The sequence below is a fragment of the Centruroides sculpturatus genome, unplaced genomic scaffold, assembly GCF_000671375.1.
Source record: "Centruroides sculpturatus isolate CEXI.00-Female unplaced genomic scaffold, Cexi_2.0 scaffold168, whole genome shotgun sequence".
Lineage (NCBI taxonomy): Eukaryota > Metazoa > Arthropoda > Arachnida > Scorpiones > Buthidae > Centruroides > Centruroides sculpturatus.
This window is the reverse complement of record NW_019384519.1, coordinates 520,021-529,032: the sequence shown is the minus strand read 5'-3', so window position 1 is coordinate 529,032 and position 9,012 is coordinate 520,021. Positions and strand designations below refer to the sequence as shown.

Sequence of the window (9,012 nt, the reverse complement as noted above, 5' to 3'; positions counted from 1 at the left end):
ATATAATGGAAACTACTGTCAATGGTGTTGCAAACAGGACATAGACTGTTATTACGCAAGGTAAAGCGAGCAAGATATGAATTAAAACGGCCATGACCGGTGTAAAATTGTATAGAATGATGAGTAACTTCAATCCAAGTGTTCTTCAAAAATTTCAATATATCAGGAAAAAACTGTTTCGTAACTGAGGTGTTGGCATCCCAACTATGCTGCCACTCCACAAGCAAATCGTTCCAAAGGACCTCTTTCAGCATTTTTGTTGAAATCATATTGTAACTGATAGAGATGTTCTGGTCAGCCGCCGCCATTTTAGCAAGTTGATCCGCCCGATCATTGCCGTAGTCATTACAATGTGATCTCGTCCAATTAAAATAATACTCATTATCAGACTCAATCAACAGTCTTTGAATACTAAAGACCAGAGGATGAACAGACTTCCTCCGAATCGTAGAGAGAGAAGATAGTGAATCGGTAATGATTGCAATTTTGGCATTATTGAGAGCCCGTTCACACCACTCGATTGCCTGTAAAATAGCATATAACTCTGCTTGAAAAATGCTACAAAGTGGACCAAGTTTAAAAACATTATAGTAAATTTCAATATTGTTGCGAAAAGCAACGAAACTGGCACCAACATGACAGTCACACTTCGAACCATCGGTAAAAATTTTAATGGCACAACTAGTAGAAGAAGCTTCGATAAATCTGATGTTAGTGTAGGGGCTAAAAGTGTCTTTATAAGGAATATTTTTCTCCCAGCTTTCCTCAGTGAAGGAGTTTGACATAGAGGTAAGATGATTACCACATTTGACTTTCCAAATTTTTTGTAAGTAGTTAATATATTTATCAATAGGCGGCTTGCAAGCAAGCACTTGCAAACTAGCATTAGCCGTAGTTCTGTATGCTTTGGTTATCATCAACAAAGCTCTACGTTGTGCCGAGATCAATTTGCATTTTTGATGTACCTTAACTGTGGCAGAGCCCCAAATGCCAGAGTCCCCCCAAATTGTAAAGCCCCCTGTGCGAGCATAAAAGTCAAAAGGACCATGCCCGTACGGGCGACCCTTTGTGAGATATAGCCCTCCAAAGATGTGCCTACGTCATATCTGGTCACGTGACTCCGCGCCCAAAAGGGACGGCGTCACATGGCCAAATTTTTTTTTTTTTCGGTTTTCCCCATCTCAGTGTTGCAAAAAAAGCGTGCTCTCCCCTTTCCTTAGCCCCCAGCGCGGGCCTCCTTCTCCCGTCCACTCCGTCGCCACCGTCTACCCCTTGCACGCAGCTGGCGGACGAGTCTCCTGCCTGCAGCCTTCCAGAGTCGCCATCTGTTGCCTGTAAATACAAATATCTATTATTATTACACCTCTTACCTCAGCCAAGGCTCGAACCCCGGTCCCGGCAGGCGCCGATCCAATTCTCTCCTCACCGGCCCGCCAGGTCGCTCTGCCAGAAACANTCTTTATAAGGAATATTTTTCTCCCAGCTTTCCTCAGTGAAGGAGTTTGACATAGAGGTAAGATGATTACCACATTTGACTTTCCAAATTTTTTGTAAGTAGTTAATATATTTATCAATAGGCGGCTTGCGAGCAAGCACTTGCAAACTAGCATTAGCCGTAGTTCTGTATGTTCTGTATGCTTTGGTTATCATCAACAAAGCTCTACGTTGTGCCGAGATCAATTTGCGTTTTTGATGTACCTTAACTGCGGCAGAGCCCCAAATGCCAGAGTCCCCCCAAACTGTAGAGCCCCCTGTGCGAGCATAAAAGTCAAAAGGACCATGCCCGTACAGGTGACCCTTTGTGAGATATAGCCCTCCAAAGATGCGCCTATGTCATATCCGGTCACGTGACTCTGCGCCCAAAAGGGACGGCATCACGTGGCCAAATTTTTTTTTTTTCGGTTTTCCCCATCTCAGTGTTGCAAAAAAAGCGTGCTCTCCCCTTTCCTTAGCCCCCAGCGCGGGCCTCCTTCTCCCGTCTACTCTGTCGCCGCCGTCTACCCCTTGCACGCGGCTGGCGGACGAGTCTCTTGCCTGCAGCCTTCCAGAGTCGCCATCTGTTGCCTGTAAATACAAATATCTATTATTATTACACCTCTTACCTCAGCCGAGGCTCGAACCCCGGTCCTGGCAGGCGCCGATCCAATTCTCTCCTCACCGGCCCGCCAGGTCGCTCTGCCAGAAACAAATCGGAACTCATACTTGAGCCGTGCTAGGCCGAGGAGTGCACTGCGCATGACGGGGCCTCCGGGCGGACATCCCTCTCAGGCACAGATGCAGCGCGCCAAGTCACGTGGCTCCCCTCGATTGTGAAGTGGGAGTGGGCCTGTCGCGTGGCCACTGGGCGGTCAGCCGCGGGTCACGTGACCACGGCACCACCACCCGAGGTTTTATAAGCCTGTGCGCTGCCTAAGGCCCTTCGTACCCAGTGTTTTGTTCATACAAAAATGCCGTTTACGTGTGATGTTTTAGCGTCTCCTGTTTAGGATCCCGCCAACATATTTCAACATCTTAAGTCCTACACATTTAGTCGCTACCTCCCCACCGAAGAGGCTGCCCAGAAGTTTTGCCATCTTGTGGGGCTCGTGCCACATCCGGACCTAACCGGTACCTTGCCACCGTGCCCTAAGTGTGGAGGCAATATGCGCAAGGTACTGGCTCCACCTGACAGGTTCAGATTCTACTACCGCTGAGAAAAACTGAACCAACAACGAACAGTTAGACGACGGACAGGCGACACCGTCCAGAGGGCCCTGTGCACTGGTAGCCTGTCTTGTAAACACAATACATTTTTGAAACGAGCGAAGCTTTCAGCTACAGAAGTATGATATTGCAGTCGATCACGAGAAAGTGGGACTGCAAAACTGCAGCTTTCTCACAACAGCAGCAGTTTCTTAGTCCGGTATTTTTCGGTTAGCGTTCTCTCCATAAACCACTGTATACCAATGTTAGCAGTCGACGTAATCACTGGAATCTTCTACTTTGTAATTAGTCGATAATTATTTACAGTGATCTTTGGCTAAGCCATGCGAATAGAACAGTTCGATTTTGATTGAAGTATTGGTACAGTTGCTGGAGCCCTGCTAACCGGAAATTACAGTCTTGTCTGCATCACGCTATGTTCAGCGTTTCTGTAATTTGCTCGTGCCGCTTACGATCACCGATGTGTACAAGATGTGTTTTCTCTGTATTTTACAGGTGCTGAAGCTGATTTATTTGTGGGTCAAGCAGGAGCCGGTCACCATCGCTGCAGAGGAATGCGAGGTGGCCCTCGCGACAGCGGTAGATTGGTACAACTTCTGCCGGGAAGTTGCGGAGGTTTTCGTCTCACAAAATCAGGACATCAAGCTAGGCGGTGAAGGAATGCACGTCGAGGTGACGATCGCCGCACGTTTCTGACTTTGCCGAAAAGTCTATGTCTATATTCATGTTATTTCGTTTTCAGATCGATGAGACCTTCACCAGGAGGCGAAAATACAACTGCGGCCGTGTAAGTGTATACACCCAAATTACTATATTTGGTGCATACTGTCGGGAAANTTCTGGCGTAATTCGCGTACAAAATTTAAGATGTATTAAATTAATATATTTTAAATTATAAATAATTGTTTACTATAATAACTGCTGTCCCACAGGCCTAACCTAGTTACTACTTTATCGTGAATGGAATAAATCTTTGTACAGTCCGGTTTCTTCTCGTTTTTAAAATATATTTTCTTTAATGCCCAAAGAGCAATTACTGCTACGAATATTTTCAAAATATCCAAATATAGAAGTAATAAATTCAATTTAAAAATATTTTTAGCAACTTTCTGTAGAAAATCTGTCCGAAATGAATTTACTACGCAAGTAGGTTACATAAATTTCATTGAAACTTTGTTAATTCAGTAAATTCGTTATATTTTATTTGTAATTTAAAATATTTCTTGGATTTCCATATTTAAAATTATCGAGACAAAAAGAAATAATGGATACAGAATATAGAAATGTAACAAATAGCGTTGTTTGTTCGCGAAAAGAAGACACGTGATAACGTCAAGTGAAAAAAAATAAAAATCAAATACATATAAATCGTAGAAAGATTATACACTATTTTATTTCTTTGTATAAAGTAGTGTATAATCTTCCCACGATTCTAAGTAAAGAGGTAAATTTACAGATAATTTAGCTTCTCATACAAAACCAAATTCAACATGAAATATCTACGCAAGAAGCCAAAGAAATATGGTTTCAAAATTCTTTTCTGACATAATTACATTAATTTTCCTTACTGCCTGCAATTCATTTTATTCTTTCCGCCCCGTGGAAAGATAGTTGTAAAAAATAAAGACTAATAAACATTTGACGAATAATAAAGAAACGCAACGCCACGCGACACGCCGAAGAAAAATATCAAATCGAGATTCGCAGTCAATTCTTTGAGGACCTAATAATAGCAAAAACCAGTAAAATGTAGCAAATATAGTAATGTTAAGTAGCAATAACCCTCCAATCTGTTATATTAGGTTTTTCATATTGAAATAAGCAATTAACTGATTATCGTGCGCTTAATGCGCGTTGGACGCGCCGCGCAACAATATTTATTATCTATTGTTGCATTAACAATAAACGCTTCTAATTTTGGTCATTGTCAAAGCGAGTTTAGCTAATTGTCGAAGAGTTTATTCGATGTGGTTTCATCTAATGCGAAATAGTTATTCAATATGAGTACAACAAGTAAGTTTACTTTATTTTATTATATATACTTTAACTATNTTTTCATATTGAAATAAGCAATTAACTGATTATCGTGCGCTTAATGCGCGTTGGACGCGCCGCGCAACAATATTTATTATCTATTGTTGCATTAACAATAAACGCTTCTAATTTTGGTCATTGTCAAAGCGAGTTTAGCTAATTGTCGAAGAGTTTATTCGATGTGGTTTCATCTAATGCGAAATAGTTATTCAATATGAGTACAACAAGTAAGTTTACTTTATTTTATTATAAGTACTTTAACTATAATTATTCTTTACTTGTTTGCACTATTAACCAGTACACGGAAAAATAATTCTCCAATCCTTTCTGACTTAAGGAGGCTAAAAAATTCCAAGACCCTAATCCATTTACTTAAACTTGAATTAGAGCCAGGATTAAAAAATTAAAAGTCAAAAAAAGGTAAACTTTGAGAGAAAAATTTGTTTATTTAGTTTACTCTATACCAGGTGTGGCCAACAGCTTTTGCTCCCGGGCCGAATTAAAAAGACGACTTTTTCCGCGGGCCGAACCAGAGGCTGCCCTAGGAAGATTTTGAGGTGGTGCGAGATCTCATTGTGGTTTTTTTTTTTTTTTAACTCTTTCCGCCCTGTGAGCACTAAGAGGGCCTCTTTTTGCAAGCCTATTATGGGTTCGACCAGGCCCACAATGGGGCTGCCGGGTGGTGAGGGATGGGGCCCGACATATCCGAACGGACCACCCCCCGAAAAATTCCTGGGAATTTTTCGACCCATTCGGATTCAAACCCGGGTCGCCCAGAGCGGTAGGCTGCCACCTTGACCACTCGGCCATCCGGCCGCAATCTCATTGTGGTGTCACCCTGTAGAGACTAAATTGTACATAGAGATTAGAGATACATTTTTCACATTATCGTGCTTTATCAACATTCTACGCTGTACTTACGAGATTTGTAATGGAGGGTTAACTCTAAACGCACAATGAATTGTTGACCGTTTTTTAGGCGTCAGAGTTTTTCATCCAGCTATTCGGACTTGAATAGCTAATATTGAAAGATTGATCGCGGGCCATATAAATTCGTTAGACGGGCCGGATCCGGCCCGCGGACCGTATGTTGGCCATGCCTGCTCTATACTCAAACCTAAATGCATTTCGCCGTTATCGGCTCCTCAGTAGGGTTTCTCATAAACAAACCATGATACAAGTTAGCCATCAGTGATAGATGCATCACTCCCACAATTCACAACGTATTTAGTTTTTATATCTGATTAGGCTTTCCCAGCATTCCGCGGGTTTTTTAACCTCCATAAGTCAGAAAGGATTGAAGAATTGATTTTCCGTGTAGTGGTTAATTAATAGTGCAAACAAGTAACGACTGATTATCTGACTCCATCGTTTTTAATAATTTTTAAAAATTATTTGATTAATTATAATTATATTCATTAGATGACGACCGCAGGTCGCTAATATAAATAGAAGTATTGCATTCAACCCAATTATTAATATAACTTTTAGAAAATAAATAAAAATAGGTTAAATTTACCCTAGGTACCCAAGATGGCGGCTCTTCCTGTAGCCTCGAATAAGATCGAGGATTCGACGATTCGCGACGATTGACGTAGAAGGCGCTGTTTAAATATTTGTGACGAATTATATAAATTATCGAACGATAACGTGTTTGCGGATGCGTTCAGTGACACAGAAGCGAAAGTTATATGAATTTAAAAGCAGTCAAGGTTTATAAATTAATTTTTTTTCGTTAATTTGATAATAATAAGAATGGATAATTTAGAAATTAATTCTAAAGATTTTTGGTTAAAATGCACAACTAGTCAGTTTTATAAACTTTTAGAATCGGAATATGATGTAAATTTAGGTTTAGATACCAAAATTGGTAGTAGTGACTTCAAATTTGCCATAAATTTAGGCACTTTTTTAAGCTTTATTTGTCAAGTGAACGACCGTTCCGAAACCACTCTAAATTGGATTATTTATAAATTTGTCAATTCTGGAAGCATAGTTCATACCGACGAATGAAAAGGTTACAACAACATAGACAAATTGGAAGGAATAGATATCGAGCAGAGAACGGTCAACCGTTCGGAAAATTTTGTTAATCCAAAAACCGGGATACATACCCAAAATATCGAAAGACTGTGGGGTTATTTGAAGAACAAGAAAAATTTGCCTAAACATTACACAAAGGATCTATCCGATTCGTACTTGTATTCGTTCGTATATAAAAAACTCTTGAATTGGCCGTCGAAAAATTTCACGTATTCGTTAAGCATCTGCGCAATATATATCCCGGTTCCAGAAAAATAGCAACGTGGAAAGAACCCGAAACCAATAATGATAATAATTTATTATTATTATTTGTTAACCAATAATAATAAATTATTATTATTATTATTGGTTAACCAATAATAATAAATTATTATTATTTACTTTTCCAGCTCTGTTATATATAACAGAAAAAGTATGGCTATCAGGCAAAAAATGACCCCCAAGATTTTACGTTTTTGAAATGCTAAAAAATTCGGGGTTTTCTCTATGTATTGATGTTCGTGTGTGACGATTTTGTTCACTCTCTTTAAAACTGAACTCCTGTGCTTTTTGTCAAAAATTTCTGAAATTCGCAAAAGAGAATCCAGCGAACAATAAAGTAGTAAGTAATTTTAATTAATATTTTGTAATTCCCGATTAGTACCGCTAATTAGGCAACGCTTTCNTTATTATTATTTACTTTTCCAGCTCTGTTATATATAACAGAAAAAGTATGGCTATCAGGCAAAAAATGACCCCCAAGATTTTACGTTTTTGAAATGCTAAAAAATTCGGGGTTTTCTCTATGTATTGATGTTCGTGTGTGACGATTTTGTTCACTCTCTTTAAAACTGAACTCCTGTGCTTTTTGTCAAAAATTTCTGAAATTCGCAAAAGAGAATCCAGCGAACAATAATAAAGTAAATAATTTTTTAATTATTATTTTGTAATTTGATTTATTTTTCAGAGCTGCCGCCGTGAAATGCGTTCGCCATCTCGTTTGCACGCGTGCATGCGCAAACAAGATGGCGACCACTGCCATCTTGAATACCTAGGGTAAATCTAACCTAAAAGGATTCTCTGGTAAATACGATAAACATCTTTAATACATTTTTTTTTTTCATTCAACTAGTTGATTGAAAGCATAAAATGACCGACTTCCATTAATTACGTTTAATAATTATAAAATTACTGTTTACAGATATTGAATGCTTTTGTTTTGAAACTATTTTCCAGTACGAAGATGGTTTTTACGTATCTTATAATTATCAGGTAAGTGAAAAGAGAAATTTTGAAATACTCTATTATTACCAACAACGAATACAGAAATATTTACAGGATGTGCAGAAAGCTGTATGATTTAGCGGCAAAATTCTAGGACAAATGTAGCAAAATTTCGTCTCCCCAAATTCATTCATTCATTTCATTTTATTAAAATAACATAAGTTACATTTCCTGATTTCGCTGAGCATTATCAGGATTTAAAAACACTAACTAATTATGACAATGAACACAGCATATTAATAAACATTAAGAGTAAAATTGTACAATGATGGGAGGGCAACAAGGATATTATACAGGCGTAATATATATTTATACAAGTAAAATTTTATGAAAAATAAGATAGTGTAAAATATACAGTAACAATTAAAAGTAACGAAGATAAAATAAAATTAGAATCACAACAATTAAGCGCAAGTTAACAAATTATAAAAGAAGCGAACAGCAGAAGTGCAAAGATATTATAGATGATACATATATAGAAATGAGTATATATACAAACTATAATATATAATAATAAGACAGTATAGTGTAAAGTAGTAATAATCATTTGCACCAAAGTACTTATGTTTCGGCCACAGAAAATCCGCTAGTAGTTGAGCAATGGAAGTTGAACAATGTTCTCAACACCACTGAACTCCGCCAAGCATCTGTGCGTAATATTCCGACATAGTAAGAGCCACCAGAAGTTGAAGGATTGTCTTCACGCTGCATCATTTATATTCATTGGAAGTTGAAGAAACTTCGTCCACACCACAGTTATTTCAATAGCAAGGAAACCACTAGACGATCATATGATAATGGTGCACAAGAATAGAACACATAATATAATACACAAGTACACCACAAAGCATGGATTGATGTAGAGTTGATGCAGAAAACAGTCCAGTAGAAAAATGTAAGCTCCTTCCAGTTTCAGTAAACTCAATAAATGTAATAACGTGTATTAAGTTCAAACACGAACTGTTGTAG

At 38.5% G+C, this 9,012-nt stretch overlaps 1 protein-coding gene and 1 long non-coding RNA gene across 2 annotated transcripts; one reads left to right on the top strand and one right to left on the bottom strand.

Annotated features, from left to right (window-relative positions):
- LOC111622687 overlaps positions 1–9,012 on the bottom strand; it is a 200,844-nt gene that overhangs the window by 64,982 nt on the left and 126,850 nt on the right.
- Positions 4,848–9,003, top strand: LOC111622691. 2 transcript variants are annotated; one of them, XR_002756313.1, is made up of 4 exons: positions 4,848–4,964; positions 6,262–6,449; positions 7,727–7,815; positions 7,961–9,003. It is a non-coding gene; the product is annotated as an uncharacterized LOC111622691 (long non-coding RNA). The 2 variants fall into 2 exon arrangements; XR_002756312.1 differs by having other exon boundaries at positions 7,727–7,842.